The sequence below is a fragment of the Mobula hypostoma genome, chromosome 7 (assembly GCF_963921235.1).
Source record: "Mobula hypostoma chromosome 7, sMobHyp1.1, whole genome shotgun sequence".
NCBI classification, from domain to species: Eukaryota; Metazoa; Chordata; class Chondrichthyes; order Myliobatiformes; family Myliobatidae; genus Mobula; species Mobula hypostoma.
The window spans coordinates 158,449,846-158,473,978 of NC_086103.1; the positions used below are offsets into that span (position 1 = coordinate 158,449,846).

Below are 24,133 nucleotides of genomic sequence, written 5' to 3' on the forward strand. Positions count from 1 at the left end.
GTGTAACTTTGAAACAAGAATATCAAATGAAAAATCTCCACCCAAGTTCAATAATGATTTAAATGAATGAAGCAGTTGCTTAGTCATGTTACAAGTCCTTGTTAACAGATATGATGTGTTCCAGATTCTTCCAACAGAAGGCAGATAGGAAAAGAAAGCCTTTTAGCAACTTTATTAATTCAAGGCAGAAAATGAGTAAAATTTATTCTCAAATGAACACAAAAAAATGATTCCTACTAACTTGCCACAACAGTTACTAATACATTAAAAACCATTACAGGGTTTTGTATTAGTGGAATGTTTAATCTTAAGCTTTATTTTGAATGCAATGGCCTTGCTTCAATTTTTTTTTACTCTTCAAAATTTCTTAAAAAACTTTAAAGCTGTTATAATGACATCAAAAGACCTTTAATATTTTTAAAACCAACACATTTACTTTATTATAATTATGGTAATTAAAATGATGCTTAGGATGCAGTTAAATGCCACACTAGGCTTCTAAAGTATATTTTAAATACTTGTGCAAAGCAGCAGAGATGACTGGCATTTACAAAATTTTATCTTTTACCAGAGGACCTTAGAAGAAGAATTATTAAAAGCCTTTCTAAAGACCTGAGTGTTCATCAGTCGAAGGGAAATTGTCTACAAATGGAGGAAACTCTGTACTGTTGCTACTCTCCCTAGGAGTGGGCACCCTGCAAAGATCACACCAAGAGCACAACATGCAGTGCCGAAGGAGGTGAAAAAGAACCCAAGGGCAACAGCAAAAGACCCGCAGAAATCTCACAAACTTGTTAAAATCTCTGTTCGTATATCCACTATAAGAAAAACACTGAACAAGAATGGTATTCACAGAAGGACACCACGATGGAAACTACTACTCTCCAAAAGAAAATTGCTGCATGCCTCAAGTTTGCAAAAGACCGCCTAGATGTTATACAATGCTTCTGCAACAATGTTCCTTAACAAAAATTGAACTTTTTGGCAGAAATGCACATTGTTATGTTTGGAGAAAAAAGGTACTGCACACCAACACCAAAACCTCGTCCCAACTGTGAAGCATGGTGGAAGGAGCATCACTTGGGGCTGCTTTGCTGCCTCAGGGCGTGGACAGCTTGTAATTACTGAGGGGACAATTAATTCACAATCGTATCAAGACATTTACAAGAATATCAGGGTAGCAGTCTGTCACCTGAAGCTTAATACAAGTTGGATAATGCAACAAGACGATAATCCGAAAAGCAAGAGTAAATCAACAACAGAATGGATTAAAAGGAAGTAAATTCATGTTTTGGAATGGCTGAGTCAAAGTCCTTATCTTAATCCTATAGAAATTATAGAAGGATCTGAAGCAAGCAGTTCATGCAAGGAAGCACACCAACGTCCCAGAGCTGAAGCAGTTTTGTAAGGAGGAATGGCCTAAGAATCTTCCAAGCCGATGTGCAGGACTGGTCAACAGTTAATCAACAGTTACCAGAAACATTTGGTTCAATTATTGCTGTACAATAGCATCACACCAGTTACTGAAAGCAAAGTTCGCATACTTTTTCAAACAAATATGTGTAATATAAGATCACTTTTCTCAATAAATAAACAATATGTTTTTGTGCTATTTATTTAACTGGGTTCTCTTTACCTAGCTTGAGGACTTATGTGAAGATCTGATCACATTTTATGTCACATTTATGCAGAAATAGAGAAAATCTACAGGGTTCACACACTTTTTAGCATCACTGTACATATTCCTGTGCTTTTCTTTGAAAGTTAAGAGGAAGTTTGTTTTCCCCACATTATGAGACTTGAGCAGAGAATGGTTAAGAGATTATATATGCACTAAGTATATTATTTGAGAAGATCCATGCTGATTATTACTTCCTATACCTGAAATAGTCACAAGAAACAGCCAATTCTCAAAAAAAAAGGCATTATAATTGCATGAATTAGACTTCTCACAAATGTCAGCTATGAGATTCAATGTTGGTCAAAAAAACAATATATAATAATGACGTCAGGAACACTGTGCCTGGAGAGGAAGAGATCCAGCTATGAATCTGTGCCCTTCTGCCCCACTTCAAGCTGTGCTCCAAAGGAAACAAGCAGTCTGTCGTACTGTTTATAGGAAGAGGCGCAGTCGACGTTTCAGGCCGAGACCCTTCGTCAGGACTAACTGAAGGAAGAGTGAGTAAGGGATTTGAAAGCTGGAGGGGGAGGGGGAGATGCAAAATGATAGGAGAAGACAGGAGGGGGAGGGATAGAGCCGAGAGCTGGACAGGTGATAGGCAAAAGGGGATACGAGAGGATCATGGGACAGGAGATCCGGGAAGAAAGACGGGGGGGGGGGTGACCCAGAGGATGGGCAAGAGGTATATCCAGAGGGACAGAGGGAGAAAAAGGAGAGTGAGAGAAAGAATGTGTGCATAAAAATGAGTAACAGATGGGGTACGAGGGGGAGGTGGGGCCTAGCGGAAGTTAGAGAAGTCAATGTTCATGCCATCAGGTTGGAGGCTACCCAGACGGAATATAAGGTGTTGTTCCTCCAACCTGAGTGTGGCTTCATCTTTACAGTAGAGGAGGCCGTGGATAGACATGTCAGAATGGGAATGGGATGTGGAATTAAAATGTGTGGCCACTGGGAGATCCTGCTTTACCGGGATGGTAAAGACCCGGCATGGATTAGAGCTGGGATCAGAGGGGGGAGTCCCACCACCACTCCGCAGCCCCGTCTTCCTCAGATCCCACCGTCAACTCCTGGGCCCACAGAGGCTCCATCTTCCTCTCACCCCAACCCTCCCCTCTCCACTGACATCCCCAGCCTCCCCCCTCCCCCCTCTGATCCCAGCTCTCATCCATGCCGGGTCTTTACCATCCCCTCCGACCTTCAACTGTCGGAGGCAGAACGCTCTGTTCTCAGTAAGGGCCTCACGTTCGTCCCCCTTCGCCCACACCTCAGTGAGTTCCGTGTTCGCCACGGTGCGGAACTTTTCTTCCGCCGTCTCCGTCTCTGAGCCTACTTCTTCGGCAAGGACTCTTCCACCCCCACCGATGACCCCTTCTCCCGTCTTCAACCCTCCTCTTCTTCATGGACACCCCGCTCTGGTCTTCTGCCTGCTCTGGATCTCTTTATTGCCAATTGCCAACTGCCGACGGGACATCAACCGTCTCGACTTCACCGCACCTTGTCCCCATTCCAACCTCACTCCTTCGGAACGCTCTGCTCTCCACTCCCTCCGCACTAATCCTAACATTATTATTAAACCCGCTGATAAAGGGGGTGCTGTTGTAGTCTGGCGTACTGACCTCTACCTTGCCGAGGCACAGCGACAACTCGCGGGTACCTCCTCTTATTTACCCCTCGATCGTGACCCCACTAAGGAGCACCAGGCCATTGTGGCCCACACTATCAACGACTTTATCCGCTCAGGGGATCTCCCATCCACTGCTACCAACCTTACAGTTCCCACACCCCGCACTTCCCGTTTCTACCTCCTACCCAAGATCCACAAACCTGCCTGTCCTGGCCGACCTATTGTCTCAGCTTGCTCCTGCCCCACCGAACTCGTTTCTGCATACCTCGACACTGTTTTATCACCCCTTGTTCAATCCCTTCCGACCTATGTTCGTGACACTTCTCACGCTCTTAAACTTTTCGATGATTTTAAGTTCCCTGGCCCCCACCGCTTTATTTTCACCATGGATGTCCAGTCCTTATATACTTCCATCCCCCATCAGGAAGGTCTCAAAGCTCTACGCTTCTTTTTGGATTCCAGACCTAATCAGTTCCCCTCTACCACCACTCTGCTCCGTCCAGCGGAATTAGTCCTTACTCTTAATAATTTCTCCTTTTGCTCCTCCCATTTCCTCCAAACTAAAGGTGTAGCTATGGGCACCCGTATGGGTCCTAGCTATGCCTGCCTTTTTGTTGGGTTTGTGGAACAATCTATGTTCCGTGCCTATTCTGGTATCTGTCCCCCACTTTTCCTTCGCTACATCGACGACTGCATTGGCGCTGCTTCCTGCACGCATGCAGAACTCGTTGACTTTATTAACTTTGCCTCCAACTTTCACCCTGCCCTCAAGTTTACCTGGTCCATTTCCGACACCTCCCTCCCCTTTCTAGATCTTTCTGTCTCTGTCTCTGGAGTCAGCTTATCCACTGATGTCTACTATAAGCCTACTGACTCTCACAGCTATCTGGACTATTCCTCTTCTCACCCTGTCTCTTGCAAAAACACCATCCCCTTCTCGCAATTCCAACGTCTCCGCCGCATCTGCTCTCAGGATGAGGCTTTTCATTCTAGGACGAGGGAGATGTCTTCATTTTTTAAAGAAAGGGGTTTCCCTTCCTCCACTATCAACTCTGCTCTTAAACGCATCTCCCCCATTTCACGTACATCTGCTCTCACTCCATCCTCCCACCACCCCACTAGGAATAGGGTTCCCCTGGTACTCACCTACCACCCCACCAGCCTCCGGGTCCAACATATTATTCTCCGTAACTTCCGCCACCTCCAACGGGATCCCACCACTAAGCACATCTTTCCCTCCCCCCCTCCACCCCCCCCCGCATTCCGCAGGGATCGCTCCCTACACAACTCCCTTGTCCATTCGTCCCCCCCATCCCTCCCCACTGATCTCCCTCCTGGCACTTATCCGTGTAAGCGGAACAAGTGCTACACATGCCCTTACACTTCCTCCCTTACCACCATTCAGGGCCCCAAACAGTCCTTCCAGGTGAGGCATCACTTCACCTGTGAGTCGACTGGGGTGATATACTGCGTCCGGTGCTCCCGATGTGGCCTTTTATATATTGGTGAGACCCGACGCAGACTGGGAGACCGCTTTGCTGAACATCTACGCTTTGTCCGCCAGAGAAAGCAGGATCTCCCGGTGGCCACACATTTTAATTCCACATCCCATTCCCATTCTGACATGTCTATCCACGGCCTCCTCTACTGTAAAGATGAAGCCACACTCAGGTTGGAGGAACAACACCTTATATTCCGTCTGGGTAGCCTCCAACCTGATGGCATGAACATTGACTTCTCTAACTTCCGCTAGGCCCCACCTCCCCCTCGTACCCCATCTGTTACTCATTTTTATGCACACATTCTTTCTCTCACTCTCCTTTTTCTCCCTCTGTCCCTCTGGATATACCTCTTGCCCATCCTCTGGGTCACCCCCCCCCCGTCTTTCTTCCCGGATCTCCTGTCCCATGATCCTCTCGTATCCCCTTTTGCCTATCACCTGTCCAGCTCTCGGCTCTATCCCTCCCCCTCCTGTCTTCTCCTATCATTTTGCATCTCCCCCTCCCCCTCCAGCTTTCAAATCCCTTACTCACTCTTCCTTCAGTTAGTCCTGACGAAGGGTCTCGGCCTGAAACGTCGACTGCGCCTCTTCCTATAGATGCTGCTTGGCCTGCTGCGTTCACCAGCAACTTTGATGTGTGTTGCTTGAATTTCCAGCATCTGCAGAATTCCTGTTGTCTGTCGTACTGTTTCATGCTTTTGGAAAAGTAAGCCTCCACCTTTTTAAATTCTGTGGAGCCATGCAATATTTCAAAATATTTACTAGAAACAACTGTTTCTATCACTTACACCTACCCATGTTTAACCATCCCAAAACAAATACGACCTTTAATACATTTTCACTCTGCAATTGTTTTGTTTATATTTAGCTTGTTCTGACAAAGTTATTAACTTCATACTGAAATTTAAGCATAAGATCCTCAGGTTAATGAAACATCAGTGGGAAAACTTGCACATTCAGGTGCTCAGACACTGAAGCAGATCTCCAGTTAGAGGGTGAGAAGCTTGCAATTTCCCTTCACCTTTCACACATTTCAACAAGCACACCATGTTTCCATGTAAACGAATAAATGATCTGCAGATACAACAAACCTCTAAGAAGAAAATTACCAAATTAGTCCAGGAAAATAATAAAATTTCGATTGAGATATGAAAATGTGAAAAAAAGAAAGTATTAGCTCATGTTTGCGATCAACAAAAGACCACGCTGAATAATTTATAAGCACCAACATACTGAATTGGGTTGCTTTGTATTTGTAAATTTGTGAACCTGTGTACTCACCACAGATAGTCTTTAAAGGGTGAAGTGCAGGCCCTTCTACTTACTGAGGGAGTCCAATCATTGATGTTTACATACCCCGCCCCCCCCCCCATGCTAGTGCTAGGAACATGCTACAGAAGCGTGGCACCATCTGCAACCTGAAGACACTTGCCCCAATGGTGTCTTCATTGTTGCTGGTGACTTCAATCAGGCCAACTTAAAAATAGTCCCACCGAAGTTGGAGAATATTCAGGGAGGCAGCTACCTACAATCATCACGTCAACCTTGATGAATATGCAGGATTGGTGACATAGGAAAGTGCACTGAGGAGGTTACCTTGATTAAACACTACACTGCCAGGCAAACCAGAAACCACGGCTGACTGCAGAGGATCCGGATGCTACCTTTAGATCAGGGAACAGGACTCTAAAGTGTGCAAGAGCCATGCTCTCCAATACCACCAGGAAGGCAAAGCAGGAGTACCCACAGAAAATTCACAGACACGTTGTGACCCCAGGGATACACGGCACATATGGCAAGGTATACAAACCATAACCGATTACAAGTCCACCCTACACACCAATGATAGCAACTTCTGAGGAATAGGCACCCTGTCTGGTTACTTGTACCTAGAAAGGGTAAACACACGTAAAGCTGCAGGGCCAGACAACATACCTGGTCAAGTGCTGAGGGACTGTGTGATCCAGTTAATAGAGGTCTTAACAGACATCTTTACTATCTCTCTAAAACAGTCCCTGCAGGCTTCAGTACTATCATTCTGGTGCACAAGAGAACAACAGTAACTGGCCTAAACGATTACCACCTATTGGCATTGACTTCAACAACCATCAAGTCCTTTGAGTGGCTGGTAATGGAACATAAAAGAAAATCCCATCTTCCAGCTACATTGGATGCCTTCCAGTTTGCCTACTGCTCAGATCAGTTAACCAATGATGCCCTAGCCTCGGTCCTCCACTCTGTCCTGTACCACTTAAAAAACAATGCCTCATACACTAGCATGTTGTTCGACGACTTCAGTTCGGCACTTAACACTATCATCCCTGGGAGGCTGGTGGATAAATAGTCATCGTTGGAACTCAACACCCATCTCTGTAACTGAATTTTGGATTTCTTGATGGAAAGACCCCAGTAGGTTCGAGTTGGCAACAACATCTCAAGCTCCATCACACTGAGCACTGGTGTGCTCCCTCCACCCATCCCCCACAGGGCCTTGTGATCAGACTCAACTTCACTGCCAGATTCAGCTCAAACCCCATCGTTCACTTATAATATTACTGTGTTTTTCCTCATCAGCAACACTGATGAGACAGGATACAAGAGGAGATAGAGAGAATGATCAAATAGTGTGAGAACAATAATCTGAATCTCAACATACCCAAGACAAGACATGAGTGTGGACTTCAGGAAGGCACAGGTCCACACTCTATTGTACATGATTGACTCTGCTGTGGAGCGAGTGAAGAGCACAAAGTTCCTTTGTGTGCACATAAAGGATGATCTAACCTGGATCCACAACACTTCCTCACTAGCCACGAAGGTACCACAGTGTCTACACTTTCTGAGGAGATTAAGGCAAGGCTTTCTGTCCCCATTCTAACAACTTTCTATAGGAGCAACATTGAGAACATCCAGTCCGGCATTGTGTGGTATGAAAGCTGTAAGACATCAGACTACAAGGCCCTACATTGGATAATAAAAACTGCTGAGAGGATCACTGGGGTCTCCCCCCCTCAATTTATGATATTTACCAGCAGCATGTAGACAAGGGGCCTAAAGCATTGTTAGGGATCCCTACGACCCATTCCACAATCTACATTGACCCACTACCATCAGGAAGCGGGTATAGGAGCATCAGAATTAGGGCTGCCAGACTGGGTAACAGCTTCTTCCCTCAGTTTGTGAGACTAATGAATACTCTGCCACCATTGAGGTCATGTCTCTAGGATAACAAGCTGTTTACTGTACTATTTACCTGTGCTGCACACTCATGCATTTTTGAATTATATTTTATTAACTTAAATATTTTGGTTTATGTACTGTGTGTGATACATGTTTTGTGGGTGCACTGTGGTCTAAGAAAACGTTGTTTCATTTGTTGTATACAAGTACAGTTAGATGACAATAAACTTGAACTTGAAATAAATCGTAAATTCTTTTTTTTAAATTTTATTTTTATTTGGATAAGGAATTCACAATTATCATGTACTTTTTTCACACATATGACCTTTTCCATTTTTTTATATGTATAAAACTACAATTATTTATACATTCTTAAGTACACATTGAGATGATATAAAAGGAAAGTAAACATTTAAATAGATAATTATGTACTGTGGTAAATCTAACCTATTAGGCTAAGTAATGAAATTAGTTGTTAAGAAAAATGGTAATAATAGTTTCCATACAACCCTTCTGGACCATTTCCACTGGTCCAAAATGTTGCATACAAGCCTATATACCAACCATTGTAGGTGTTTATATCCCAATTTGTTCGTGCTTGTTCCTGCCCGCAGACATAATTATCCAATCCCTATGTACTTATTTACTTAATTTTTTCATTTTTTTTAATCCCTTTCCCAAATCTTTCCCTTTACTTGTGTTAATTCTCTATTTTCCAAAAAAAAACAAACATTTAGACTAGGGGTGCTTACGTTAGCAATATTACTGTGTTGATGAGAAGAGCAATATAAATCATTAGAAGAGTCATCTAAAGTCTGCTCGCATTGGGGTTATATATTCAATCCATTTATTCCAGATTTGATAAAATGTTTCTTTTTGAGTTCTCAGGGAGTAAGTCAACTTTTCCATTTTAAATATTTCCAAGATAATTTCGTACCAATCTTCTAATGTAGGTGGTATTGGATTTAGCCATTTTCTAGTGATTGATTTCTTACTTGCCGCTAAGAGGGCCTGCAGCAACTTTATATCTTCCTTCTGTTCAAGGAACAATACATGCCCCAAATAGAGCGTCTCAAAGTTCAGAGGTATCTGGGACCTAAGTACCTTAACTAATGTTCTATGAATACCTTCCCAAAATAGACTTAATTTAGGGCAATCCCAGAAAATATGAAAATGATTTGCCTCCTTGGAGCCACACCTTCTCCAACACATCACATTTGTATCTTTATATTTTTCCTGATATGGGGTCTTGAAGTATCTTATAATGTTTTTCCAACAATGTTCTCTCCAAGTCAAAGAATTAGTCGAGGACCATTGAAAGCTGCAGATTTTCCCCCAAGCCTCCTCTGAAAAGTACCAACCCTGCTTCTTTCTCCCACTTCTCTTTAATATACAGTGTATTTACATTTTTAGCATGGGAGAGTGCATTATATAGGCGAGAAACTGATTTACTAGGTATTGAACTGCAAGCCGAATTCAGAATCTTGAAAAATTCTAATTCTACTGTTGATAGGTCTGTATATCTACAACTCTGGTTAACATAGTTTCGTATTTGAAGGTACCTAAAAAAGTCATTATGTTCTAGGCCATGTTTGTCCTGCAGGATTTGGAAACTTTGTAATACTCTTTTATCTATAAATGAGAGGTAGGTTGTAAGACCTTTCTTTATCCATAGCTCAAATCTTTTATCTCCTCTGTTGGGAAGGAATTCGGTATCATATGCACACCATCTAAAGAGTTTTAACATGTTATTAATTCCACATGAATTAACCACCTTCTGCCATACTTTTAATGTAAGATTTATCCAAGCATTATTAAATTTTTCCAACTGGGCCATCAATCCTTTGTCAGCTATTGAGGCCTGAAGAGGAAAACTGTCAACTAATCCAAATTCTATTTCCTTCCATCTAGCCTTATATTCCCTATTACACCAATATAACAGAGGGGTTATCTGTGAGGCATAAAAATAATTTCTCAGGCAAGGAAGAACCATACCTCCTCCTTCCTTCCCTAACTGTAAGGTGTTATATCGAATTCTAGGTTTCCTTCCTTGCCAAATGAAGCGGGAAATCCATTTGTCCCATTCCCTGAATTGATTATCATCCACCTCCACTGGTAAAGTACGGAAAAGATATAATAACCGAGGAAGAATATTCATTTTTATAGTATTTATCCTTGAATTTAAACTTTAAAAGGGGATAAGATTCCATCTATGCATATCTGCTTTTATCTCTGAGATTAATGGCCCATAATTTACCTGTGACAGTGTTGAAAGATCCTTCGGCAGGGTTATTCCTAAATATTTTAATGATTTAGCTTCCCACTTAAGATCGTATGTATCCTGCAATTTTTTGGGATGGTGTATAATTTAGGGACATAACCTGCGTTTTCTTTACATTTATTTTATAACCTGATATTTTCTCAAAGTCATCCAACAGTGTAAACAATCCTATAAATGATTTTTCTGGTTCACTCAGATAGACCAAAACATCATCTGCGAATAACGCCATTTTCTGTTCAATCCCTGCCACCTTGATACCTTTTACGATTTCGCTCTGTCTTATTAGTTGGGCAAGTGGTTCAATATATAGCGCAAAAAGGAGAGGAGAAATTGGGCATCCCTGTCTAGTGCCTCTCTCTAAAATGAAGGAGTCAGAGAGGTCCCCATTTATCTTAATTCGGGCTGTAGGGCTGTCATATAGAGTCTGAATTACTTTAATAAACCTTTCTTGAAAGCCGAATCTTCCTAACACTCTGTATAGGAATGCCCAACTAACCGAATCAAAAGCTTTCTCAGCGTCCAATCCTACTACCATTGTCTCTGTCTCGTTCTTATTAACCTGTTCTAATATGTGCAGAGTTCTCCTTATGTTGTCCTGTGTTTGTCTTTGTTGAATAAATCCAGTCTGGTCTAAATGGATTAGGCCAGGTAAAAGCTTTTCCAATCTGCGCGCTAATATAGATGTAAATAGTTTGTAATCTAAATTAAGAACACTAATTGGCCGATAATTGCCACATTCTAGTTTATCTTTACCCTCTTTAGGAATAACAAATAATCGCTTCTCTCCAGGAAGGTGGAGTTTCTCCTCTCTGCAAGATCCAATTAAAGGTGTTAAGTAGTAATGGGGCTAACTGTGTCTTAAGTAGTAATGGGGCTAACTGTGTCGAATAAATCGTAAATTCAGTTCTGTTTTTATCTAAAATCGGTTTGAGAAGGGCATCCAGTAATGATTAAATACCTGGGAGCTTACTCTTCCTGTTTGCAGATACAACAGAGTTAGGATGAAAAGTAGATAATGTCAAGAATGATTATCATTTCACAACTAGATTTGATACATGATATGTCATAGTGAGAGAAAGATGACGCTACTTTAAAGGGCTACCTTAAGTAAATGTAAATTATTGCTAATGTTCCAGCTGACCAAGTATTTAGATTGCTGACAAACCAATTTAAGGATTTACACTGCAATGGAATTGTACTGTTTTGAGCAAAAAATTAACTTAAAACTTATTGCCAGTTTTGATCACTATTTGGAAAAAGACAGAGGCACTTGAACATTTCAAATACCAGTTTCCAGAATGGAAATGCAGTTAAATCAACTAACGACTGTCGTTAGACTGTTGTCCTGATGAAGGGTCTCTGCCCGAAACGTCGACTGTACCTCTTCCTATAGATGCTGCCTGGCCTGCTGCGTTCACCAGCATTTTTTGTGTGTGTTGCATGAATTTCCAACATCTGCAGATTTCCTCGTGTTAACGACTGTTGTCTCTGGAGTAAAATGGTGCAAATTTTCCGAATCATGGTGTATTTTTCACCCAACATATCTCTCTCAATGCCAACCACAGACAGAAAGAATAGGTCTTACAATCTCCTGAGCCAGCTAATACACTCAAGTAGATCACTGATGTCACTTCTTGGGTTCACTGACCCGCCAGATCTTCAAATTCAAGAGTTTCAAGGTGAATCTCCAATTCACATGTACTTCTTCCAATTTAGTGTATTCTGTTCAGTGCTCCAAATTGGTCTTCTCTAACTTGGAAAAACCAAATTTAGATTGTATGCCTGCTTTGTAAAACACCTCTATTCAGTCTGCAATACCACCATTCCAAATAAACTGATTCCTAAGCTCCGGAACCTGGGCCTTAGCACTCAGATCTGCAGCTGGGTCTTCAACTTCCTCATAGACAGGACCCAGGCTGTAAAAATAGGGGACAAGCTCTCCTCCACAATCACTCTGAGCACCTGTGCCTCACAAGGCTGTGTACTCAGCCCCCTGCTGTACTCACTGTACATCCATAATTGTGTAGCCAAGTTTCCATCCAACTCGATATACAAGTTTGCTGATGACACCACAATTGTAGGCCGTATCTTGGGTAATGATGAGTTTGAGTACAGAGAGGAAATTAAGAACCTGGTGGCATGGTGAGAAGACAATAACCTATCCCTCAACATCAGCAAGACAAAGGAATTGGTTGTTGACTTCAGAAGGAGTAGCGGACCGCACGACTCCATTTACATCGGTGGTGTGCAAGTGGAACAGGTCAAAAGTCTTAAGTTCCTCGGGGTCAATATCACAAATGACCTGACTTGGTCCAACCAAGTAGAGTCCACTGCCAAGAAGGCCCACCAGCGTTTTTACTTCCTGAGAAAGCTAAAGAAATTTGGCCTGTCCCCTAAAACCCTCACTAATTTTTATAGATGCACCACAGAAAGCATTCTTCTAGGGCGCATCACAACCTGGTATGGAAGTTGTACTGTCCAAGACCGGAAGAAGCTGCAGAAGATCGTGAACAGCGCAGCATATCACACAAACCAATCTTCCGTCCTTGGACTCACTTTACACCGCACGCTGTCGGAGCAGTGCTGCCAGGATAATCAAGGACACAATCCACCCAGCTGACACACTTTTCGTCCCTCTTCCCTCGGGGAGAAGGCTCAGGAGCTTGAAGACTCGTATGGCCAGGTTTGGGAACAGCTTCTTTCCAACTGTGATAAGACTGCTGAATGGATCCCGATCTGGATCTGGGCCGTACCCTCCAAATATCCGGACCTGCCTCTCGGTTTTTTTTTGCACTACTTTACACCCTTTTCTATTTTCTATTTATGATTTATAATTTAAATTTTTAATATTTACTATCGATTTGTAATCCAGGGAGCATGAAGCGCAGAATCAAATATCGCTGTGATGATTGTACACTCTATTGTTTGGTGACAATAAAGTAAAGTAAAGCTTGATTGAGCTGTCAGTTGCTTGTCAAATTAATTGTCTATACAGCTTCACATTCACATGCTGATGTCCTTTCTTTGGCTACTCCAACAAAACCAAATGTAGCTTGAGAAGCAATGGGTGATGTTTTGTCTACTGCCCTCAGTACTGAATTCAACAATTTTAGGTAACCAGCTTCTTTTTCATGTCAAATCCTGTCAACTCTGATGCAAGATCCACCACTCTGGTCTTTACCTCTCTCTTCACAGATGTAAAGTGCTGAGCACATCACAACTACTGCATTTTCAGTATTTTTTCCTCATTTATCCTCATTCATCTCCCTGTATTAACCACCTTCAGCCAGATCAGCTATAATTAAAATATTCATAATCTATCCTAAACTTGTTTCTATCCCCACAAAATGCTAAATAACTTGGTAAGCATCTCCAGTATTTTCTGTTGTTTTCCTTGCAAATTGACCACCAAGATATAGGATCCTTCAAGAGTACACAAGCATACTGTTAAGATTTTCATTTTTAGATCCATTCTATTTTGTGGGGAGAGAACTGATACAAAGATACATCTATAACAAGGAGCCCATCAATGAGTCAAGCAATCATCTACAATTTCCTAGCCATTTGCTAATCTTTAGTCTAACTAGTCAATTTGTGATTTCTCACATCCTTTTGCATCCAGTAAAACCAACTCTCTGTTCTGTCCTCCATGATGTGTTTATTTAACTCCCCTTAAAATCATCTATTCTTTTTACCTTAATTACTTTCTGTGGTGGCCACTTGTTTTGGATAAAGAATTTTGTTCTAAGTTCGATCCCTAGCTTTCAACTATCTATGATCATGACTCCTGCTCTTGTTCTTCCAGTCTATCATTTGTGATGTTGAAGATCTCTTGAAATTCCCTTTTCAAGAAAACAGAAACCATGATGATCCATTCTTTTCTGATAGGTATAGCCAAACATTGGTTGTATCAGCCTTGTAAAACTTGTCAGTATTTTCTCATGTTTAATGTGAATCACTGACCTTTATAAATTATTCCAATAGTCTGAGGTTTTTTATAGTTTGCTGTTCAAAGTCATTCTTGTATAAACTGATTAAAACAGTTGTATTGCAAAGAATGAAATAACAATTGATAAATATTTTCTTGTACCACCACCTTTGGGGTTCCTTTTCTTATCTTATTCACTCAACATAAAATGGATTTTCTGTTGTGCATGACCACAATAGCACAAGACAGATACAACAGTTGTCACAGCCAAGCCTAATAATGTCCTGATTAAACATCCAATTGTACACATTTATAAAGGGTCTTTTGATGTCAATCAGGTGAATCAGGTGTAGCAACCTTGACTAACCCTTGAGACACATAGCACTCCCCTGACTGAGATAAATTAAATTCATCAAAACTATGAACTGAAGGTCATCCTGGGTCATATACACAAGCTTTGAGGGAGTGATGCACTTATTATCATGCAAAGCAAATTAATTTGCTGAGCATACTTGCATAGTGCATCTGAGCATTTCGGGACATTGTCAGAAATGAAAGAAATTGATGGTAAATTTTTTACAAACCGAAATCCTATACAGCAGATGCAAACTGCTGCCAAATTTTTATAAGGTGGATGAGGAGATATTCTTCTTGTGGAGGACCTAAATTAGAAAGTCAGAGTTTAGAAATAAAGGGTTATCCATTTAATACAGAGATGGTGCAAAGCTTTCTGAAAGGACAATAAAAGGTGCCTTTGATTTTTTTTTACAAGCAAAACGAGATAGATTCTTAATAAGGAGGGAAGTGAAAGATCACAAGAGTTAGGCAGGAGTGCAGATTTGTGAAGGAGAGATTAGGAGAGAGGAGTGAAGGAGACGTTGGACTAAATGGGCTGATAGGGAGAAGTGAAATGGGGACAGTGGGTCAGTGTAGAGGGAGAAGGGGGAGGGACAATGTCAGACACTAGCAGCCGAGGATTTACTAGAATCAGAATCAGGTTTATTATTGCTGGCATGTGTCATGAAATTTGTGAGTCAGCCATGGGTATCCTGGGCAGCTGGCTTTCAATGGGCTGAGCTGCCACCACTGAATGTGAGTGCCAACAGAAGAAGCTCTTATGAACCAGTTGTGACTGAAGGGAGAGCACAGCTGAGGAAATGAGAACGCTGCACAGGAAGAAACTGAAAACCATTTCCAAGTATATTTATCAGGCTCTTTTCCTCACTGCAGAAAACAGTGATATTGCCAAATGTGCTCTGGGACAAGAATTACATTAACATAAAATATTAGTTCTGGTTGCCACACTGTAACAGATTATTGCTCTGGTGAGAGTGCAAAGGAGATTCACCACTGTGTTATTCAGGATGTAATTGAAGCGAGGCCTGAAGGGGTCACGAAGGCCTGGGTCACCAAAGTCGAAGGTCTGTTTGAGGCTGGAAGTTGAAGCTCAAAGGTCAAACCAGTGATTGGTGAGCCTTGGAGCCAAGTATGAAGTTTGAGGCTCCATGTCTGTGACTCTGACTGCTCAGGGCCAAGGACCGGAGGTGGCCTATCCTAAGGTTGGAGGCCTGTCTGTGTGTGTAACAGGAAGTCGGTGGGTGGATGGGAAATGAGTTTATTTTGCTGTTGTTTTGTTTTGGTGTTGCTTGTGCTGTTATGCTGAACATTGTAGCCATGTTATGTTGGCAACAGAATGTGTGGCAACACTTGCGGCCTGCCCACAGCACATCCTTGAGTGTGTTGATTGTTAATGCAAATGACACTTTTTACTATGTTTCAATGTACATGTGATGAATAAATCTGAATCCAGAATTCAATCAGCTCCGCCATGATCTTATTAAAAGGCAGAATAGGCTCCAGGGGCAAGTTGGGGATGGGGATCAATCATCAGGGACCCCCACCACCCAAGTCATGCTCCCTTCTCGCTACTGTCATCAGGAAGAAGGTACAGGACCCACACCAGTTCAGGAACAGTTACTACTACTCATCCATCAGGCTCCTGAACAAAGGAGATAACTTCACTCAACTTCACTTGCTCCATCATTGAAATGTTCCCACAACCTATGGACTCAGTTTCAAGGACTCTTCATCTAATTTTCTCGATGTTTATTTCTTATTAATTTATTATTATTATTAGTCATTTCTTTTTGTATTTGCATATTTTGTTATCTTTTACACACTGGTTTGATGCCCAGTTGATGCAGTCTTACAGTGTTTCTTTTATAGATTTATTGAGTATGACCACAAGAAAATGTATCTAAGTGTTTTATATGGTGACATATATGTACCTTGAGAACAAATTTACTTTGAACTTTGAAGGAGCATACTCCTACTTCAAATACATACAGGTATCCCCCGCTTTTCAAACGTTCGCTTTACGAAACCTCACTGTTACGAAAGACCTACATTAGTTACTTGTTTTCGCCAACACAAGGTGCTTTCACTGTTACGGAAAAAGGCAGCATGCGCCCCGAGCAGCTGCTCTCCTCCGGATTCAGAACGGCATTCTCACTGGCATTGCTTAAACACGTGCCTGTGAGCAGCTATTTGCAAGATGAGTTCTAAGGTATCAGAAAAGCCTAAAAGAGCTCGTAAGGGTGTTACACTTAGCGTAAAACTAGACATAATTAAGCGTTTCAATCATGGTGAACGAAGTAAGGACAAAGTGAGTTTGGCTTGTGGAAGTTGACGAAGATGATGTTGAAGAGGTTTTGGCATCCCATGACCAAGATCTGATAGATGAAGAGCTGATACAATTGGAAGAGGAAAGGATAACAATCAAAACCGAATGCAGTAGCGAAAGTGAAGTCGTCCAGGAACTGAACGTGAAGCAACTGCGTGAGATTTTCGCTGCAATGATAAAGTACGACTTTAATTTTGAAAGGGTACGTCGGTTTAGGGCAAATTTGCAAGATGGTTTGAGTGCTTACAAAGAACTGTATGATAGAAAAATGCGTGAGGCTCAGCAGTCAAGCAAGCCTTCCACATCAGCCACAGCAGACGACGAACCTCGACCTTCGACATCGAGGCAGGCAGTCATTGGAGAAGATGACCTGTCTACCCTAATGGAAACAGACGATGATGAGATGACACCCCCGTGTCCCACCACCCCAACCCCTGGGCCGCGGACAGATACCGATTCGCAGAGAATGCAGTGGTAGCCGGGAGGCACACAGCACATCTTTAAGAAAAAAGCCGAAATAAACGTGCTAATTAATTAGGTGCCACCCAGCATGTAAATGTCGGCCCAGATCAGAGGCGATGCAATCGACAATCGCCTCTGATCTGGGCCAACAATTACATGCTAGGCAGCACCTAATTAATTAGCATGTTTATTTTAGCTTTTTTCTTAAGGATGTGCTGTGTGCCTCCTGGCTACCACTGTACCCCTGCATTCTTCGCGGATCGGTATCGGTTCGTTGCCCAGAGGGTGGGGGCCACTGCAGCACCCAAACTCCGACTCAGCCTAACACACCATCATCAGTGTGCTCGGCGCTGTCCCGATTCCGGTAAGTGATCCTACACTGTACATACATTATTTCTAATTATTTCTACTTTATATAGGCTGTGTATTTTTAGGTGTTATTTGGTATGATTTGGCAGCTTCATAGCTTAAAGGTTACTGGAGAGAGTGTTTTTGCCAACAGCGCTTGTGTGAGATTTTCGCTACGGAGGACAGTGCAGGCAATGATTGTGGAAAAGTATTTCTACTTTATATAGACTGTGTATTTATCATATCATTCCTGCTTTTACTATATGTTACTATTATTTTAGTTTTTATGTGTTATTTGGCATGATTTGGTAGGTTATTTCTGGGTCTGCGAACGCTCAACATATTTTTCCCATATAAATAAATGGTAATTGCTTCTTCGCTTTACAACATTCCAGCTTACGAACCGTTTCATAGGAACGCTCTACCTTCAGATGGCGGGGGAAACCTGTATGTCCATTCCTATGTTTCCAAATTTTTGAGTTTTTCAGTATCAAAAAACAGCTGACTTCCAATTTCTACAGTATTCTCCTAGATATTATCCCTTAAAGCAGAATGAATCAGTATCTCATTATAATTTTCTCAACTAAAAAAAATTATGTAATATTCACTTGTAATTACCTATATGCTTTTGTAGAACTCATGGTTTTGTTTATCCACTACTATTCACATCCGTACTTTTTATCTTAATAATAGTGCTTTGTCTGGTGCAACCAAGTACAAAAATTATCCCATCCACAAGATCCTGCTAAAACTATTAAGTAAAGATAAAACAGACAAAATATTGAATACAGACGTTTATTGTGTTGTAACCTTCCATTTTACATATTGTGATACATTCATGAAGGTGTCACGTGAAGAACTTTACTCATGACAGAAAGGTATATTGATATAAATAGTGAAACTGGATGATACTGAAGCAACACTTCAACATTGACCACATAGAATATGCATGTTACACAAAAGGAAAAGTTTTTACACAAAAGGAAAAGTTTTTGCACAAAATTTACAAACCATGTAAAGATTCTATGTGCCCACAGTTAACTGCAACCAAGCTGTTACTTTAGGGTTTCTGTCTGCTACACAAAGAGGAGGTTGCAAGAAAGAAAACTACAAATACAGTGAATTCTGATTAATTGGGCCATCGGTTAATCAGGGCATTCACTGTTTTGGGACAGCTCTTGAAGAACAAAAACTCATCAAGAAAATAGCTGGGATTCCCTTTGTTTATTTTGGACAGTATGCTGCTTAATTGGGGCAGGAAACTGTTGCCAAACAGCTCTTAACTAGCATCAGTAGCATGCATTTATGCGGCTGTTAGACATAACACAATGCTTCAAATGAACAGTTTTTAAATAGCAACAGTTGTGTGTGTTTATGTTCAAAAAGCAGCAATTTTTGTCACTGATAGTTGGCGAGAAACAAGCAGTAAAATAATTCAGAATTGTTTAGCTCACTCTGCTTTCAAGCATTCAGGCTTCGAATTGCTAGAAAAGACCAGGAATGAAAATAAAACTACATCACTCCTTCAACAAATTAAAAACTATGTAAAATTTGAAGGTATCCACAATCATCTTGAATGTTACAATGAAAATGAGATTTGGAGGATGCAAACATCAATAGTGTTATGTTTTATAACTCCAAAACATAAAATTAATTGTAAGAAAAAGACAGGAGCCCAGGTCTTAGTTTTGTTTTTACTTTAGCTATATGTGTGCTTGCTACCTGGTGGCGTGATAACATATGTCATTCACGTACTTTTGCATATAACCCACAATGCATTATATAAATAAAGTATGTTTAATCAAATATATTTACAATATTACTCAAATATTACTGAAATATTAAACAAACAACAGATAACACTATTTGAAGGTATTCCATTACCTGCACTAGGTGTCGGGTTGATCTTAAAAATGCAAATATGAGGAAATCTGCAGATGCTGGTATTTCAAGCAACACACATAAAAGTTGCTGCGTTCACCAGCAACTTTTATGTGTGTTGTCTGGTTGATTTGTTCACTTCATTCAAAAGAACGTGACATGGATAAATCCCTCAGTCGGTAAGTATTAGGAACTAATACAGTTTTATAGTACTGCAGTAGCATTGGTACTGTTCTAATTTGTTCTGTACTGCGTTTAAATACTTAATTTGTTCTTCATTTTGTCTTTTTTTTAAATACCTTTTAAACTATTTCCATGAAACTTCAGTTAATTGGGACTGCTACTTAACTGGGCCAAAATGTACTGGTGCCAATGTGTCCCAGTTAACCAGAATCCATTGTACATGAATACAGCAATAACTGTTAGATAAAGAGTAAGATGAGCATTATATTTTGTAACATGTTCGGCATAAATGCAGATGCTTGTGCACGCATTGGCAGACACACACACACACACACACACACACACACACACACACACAAGCCAACAGTTTTTTTTCATTTTAACTTTAACTAGGAATCCATCCAAGAAAGTGCATGCAAAATTGAACAATACAGGCTTGATAAAGGCTTACTCAAATCCATGGCAACTGAAAAGTTGTTTTGTACACAGCACGGGCACAAGTTAGAGTTGCCAATCCTTGCCTGTGTACCTCAAGTGGCTCTGGTACTTCTGCATTACTGTTATTTTGAGGTTTACATACTGCATTAAGTTTGTTGATAGCATGTACTGTTGATGATAGGAAATATACCTCACATTGCCAGCTGCGTTCCTTATGACCTTTCTCTTACTAATTTAAGACAAACATCTTCCTGCTACAGTTTAACAGGAAGCAGCTATTTTACAAATATGCTGTAAAGAGAAATGCAAATGAACAAGCTGTTGCGGTTAGATACACAGCAGAGAAGTTTGCAAGTTCACAATGGATCACCCCATCCCCCATGCAACCATTCTTCCCTTCCCCCACCATCTGTCACAGTATTAGTACCCAGAAAAGCTCATGTAATTTAGCCCAGATACCTGTAGGTAAGGAGTAAATTTCTGCTTCTAATACTACTGGATCTGTATACTGGCAATCCAGCACTAAAGGTTTAACCTAAAGCCACAGTGCAGACCCAAATATGTCAGATAATTTAGAATCAGGTTTATTATCACTGGCGCGTGACGTGATATTTATTAACTTAGCATTAGCAGTTCAATGCAATACATAATCTAGAAGACAAAAAATAAATAAAATAAAAATAGTAATAATGAGTAAATCAATTACAGTATATGTTTATTGAATAGATTTAAAAATGTGCAAAAAGAGAAATACTGTATATTAAAAACAAGTGAGGCAGTGTCCATATCTTATGTAGATAAACTATTGTGTCTATACCAAGTATCTATGTGGAAAAATGTTGCTGAAGAATGGAATAGCTATTTACAAAGTTCATGTGATTCAGAGGTTTTCTTGCTGTCCTGGGCAGCACAGTTGCCATACCAACTCGAGATGCATCCAAATAGGATGCTTTCTACGGTTCATGTATAAAAATTGGTGAAGGTTAATAGGGGCATGCCAAATTTCATTAGCCTCATCCAAATTAATGTCAGATGCAGCTCATAAAATTATAAAAAGTGGGCATCAGACAAATTATTAAAAACTAATAAATAATCACAAAGGTTTCAAACGTACATTTAATGTTAGAGAAATGTATACAAAATACATCCTGAAATTCTTTTTCTTCACAACCATCCACAAAAACAGCGTGCCCCAAAGAATGAATGACAGTTAATGTTATAACCCCAAAGCCCCCCAGCTCCCCCCTCCCGCGTAGGCAGCAGCAAAGCAACGATACCCCCCCACCAGCAAAAAAAGCATCAGTGCCCCCCACCAAGCACTCATGTGTGCAGCAAGGCATCAAAAAAGACACAGACTTGCAGTGCCCCAAAGACTACTCGTTCACCCAGCAATTTGATATACCACAGGCTCTCTCTCTCCCTAATACAGAAAAAAGAGGTGTCTCCGTTTCACAGCAAGAGGGGAGACACAACAAACATCTCGCTGACTTATGATGTTAAAAGTCTGTTGTGTCACTTTTTCAGAGCTCTGTGCCTAAAGAACTCAGGTCTCTGGGCACACAGCCAGCAGCCAGCTTGCTGCTTTCGATCTTCTGGCTCTCACGACACACCGATATCCTGCAGAGGCACCAACTTTGAGTCTGCCCACCTCCAGAGCCACGAAATCCAGAAACTCCGAAGGTGTGCTAATCTTCTAGGCCACATCCTTGGTATATCGAATAATGGCCAGTCGTGAGACCCGAGAGTGGGTCCCATTCCCACAAAGAACTGAAGTCAGTGTGAATCTTCCTAGAATTTTAATATATTTCTGCATGGTAAACAGCTTTCTTCATCAAAACTTGCATTGTGAGTTTCTATAGATTGCAGCAACTGACATCACAGAATCACATGAAATTAATAACTATTTAAAAAAGAAATGATCCTCATAAGTTCTCTTCTGTTCTCTAAATCCCAAATTTTCAAAACACGATAGGGCTAAAATTTAACAAGCTTAAACCACAAATTTTAATGCAGAATGTGCAGCAACTTTCATTTAAAATATGGACCAATACAATCCTTCACATCGTCATTTGAAATATAGTTTATTTCAAATAAGACCATAAGACACAGGAGCATCAAGTCTGCTCCACCAATTGATCATGGCTGATCTATTCCCTCTCTCAACCCCAATCTCCTGCCTTCCCCCCATAACCTTTCACACCCTGACTAATCAAGAACCTATTAATCTCCACTTTAAATACACCAAATGACCTGACCTCCACAGAGGCCTATACCGAAAAATTCCACACATTCACAACCTTCTGGCTAAAGAAATTCCTCCACTTCTCCATCCTAAATGGATATCTCTCGATTCTGAGGCTGTACCCTCTGATCCTAGACTCCCCCACCATCCACTCTATCTAGGCCTTTCAACATTCAAGTGGATTCAATTAGATTCTTCTGAATTTCAGCAAGTACAGGCCCAGAGCTATCAAACACGCCTCATACAATAACCCTTCCATTCCCAGAATCATTCTTGTGAACCACCTCTGAACCCTCTCCAATGTCAGCACGTCCTTTCTTAAGGGGACCAAAACTGCTCACAATACTCCCAAGTGAGGCCTCACCAATACCTTATAAAGCCTCAGCATTACATCCTTGCTTTTATATTCTAGTCCTCTCAAAAATCACTGCTAATGTTTCAGTTGCCTTCCTCACCACCAACTCAACCTGCGAGTTAACCCTTAGGGAATCCTGCATGAGGAATCTAAAGTCCCTTTGCACCTTGGGTTTTTGAATTTTCTTCCTGTTTAGAAAATAAGTACTCTTTTATTCCTTCTACCATAGTGAATGACCATACACTTCCCAACACTGTATTCCATCTGCCATTTCTTTGCCCATTCTCCCAATCTGTCCATGTTGTTCTGCAGACGCCCTGCTTCCTCAACACTACCTGCCTCTCCACCTGTCTTCATATTGTCTGCAAACTTGGCCACAAAACTATCAATTCCATCATCGAAATCACTGACATATAATGAAAAAAGAAGCTGACCCCTGTAGAACTCCACCAGTCACCAGCAACAAAGAGAAGGCTCCCTTTATTCCCAATCTTTGCCTCTTGCCAATAAGTCAATCCTCTGTTCATCTTTCCTGTAATACCATAGGCTCTTATCTTGTAAAGAAGCCTCATGTACAGCACCTTGTCAAAGGCCTTCTGAAAATCCAAGTGCACAACATCTACCAATTCTCCTTTGTCTATCGTGCTTGTTATTTCAAGATTCAATATTCAAGTACATTTATTATCAAAGAATGTATAAATTTATTATCAAAGAATGTAATCAAAGTTATACAACCTTGAGATTTGTCTGCTTATAGGCAGCCACAAAGCAAGAAACCTGAAAGAACCCAATTTAAAAAAATGAAGACCAATACCCAATGCCCAGTGAAAGAGAAAAAAATATATAAATCTTGCAAACAATAGAAGCGAGCACAGCATTCCAAACCAAATTGGGTCCTTAGATCCAAATCCCCAGAGCAGCCTGGAATAGGCTCAAAGCTTCAGTCTCAGTTCATCACATTAGCGGGGCAAATTGCTGCAAAGCTCACAGACATGAAGCACAGCAGTTGGGGCAGTCTCACAGCTGCAGTATTGCAGAGAGTGGTTGGTGCATGGAATGCACTGCCTGAGTCAGTGGTGGAGGCAGATACACTAGTGAAATTTAAGAGACTACTAGACAGGTATATGGAGGAATTTAAGGTGGGGGGTTATATGGGAGGCAGGGTTTGAGGGTCGGCACAACATTATGGGCCGAAGGGCCTGTACTGTGCTGTACTCTTCTATGTTCTATGAGAGAGGAGTGAACAGCACGGGAGAAAGAGCAAGATCAGCCTAATTCTCAGATCTGGTCCCTTCACCCTGCTTTTCCAGTCTATCTGGGCCGTTTAAATTGCTCAAACAGTGGAT

General features: G+C 41.2%; 1 protein-coding gene across 5 annotated transcripts in view; it reads right to left on the minus strand.

The window, feature by feature from the left end:
* Positions 1-24,133, minus strand: part of LOC134349699 (F-box-like/WD repeat-containing protein TBL1X) — a 396,148-nt gene that overhangs the window by 271,601 nt on the left and 100,414 nt on the right. The window contains exon 1 of one of the 5 annotated variants that reach the window (XM_063054422.1): positions 20,204-20,439. The exons of the other annotated variants lie outside the window; for them this stretch is intronic. The gene's annotated coding sequence lies outside the window, so the exon portion shown is untranslated. Of the gene's footprint in view, positions 1-20,203; positions 20,440-24,133 lie in introns of those variants that run through there. 5 annotated transcript variants of the gene reach the window in all.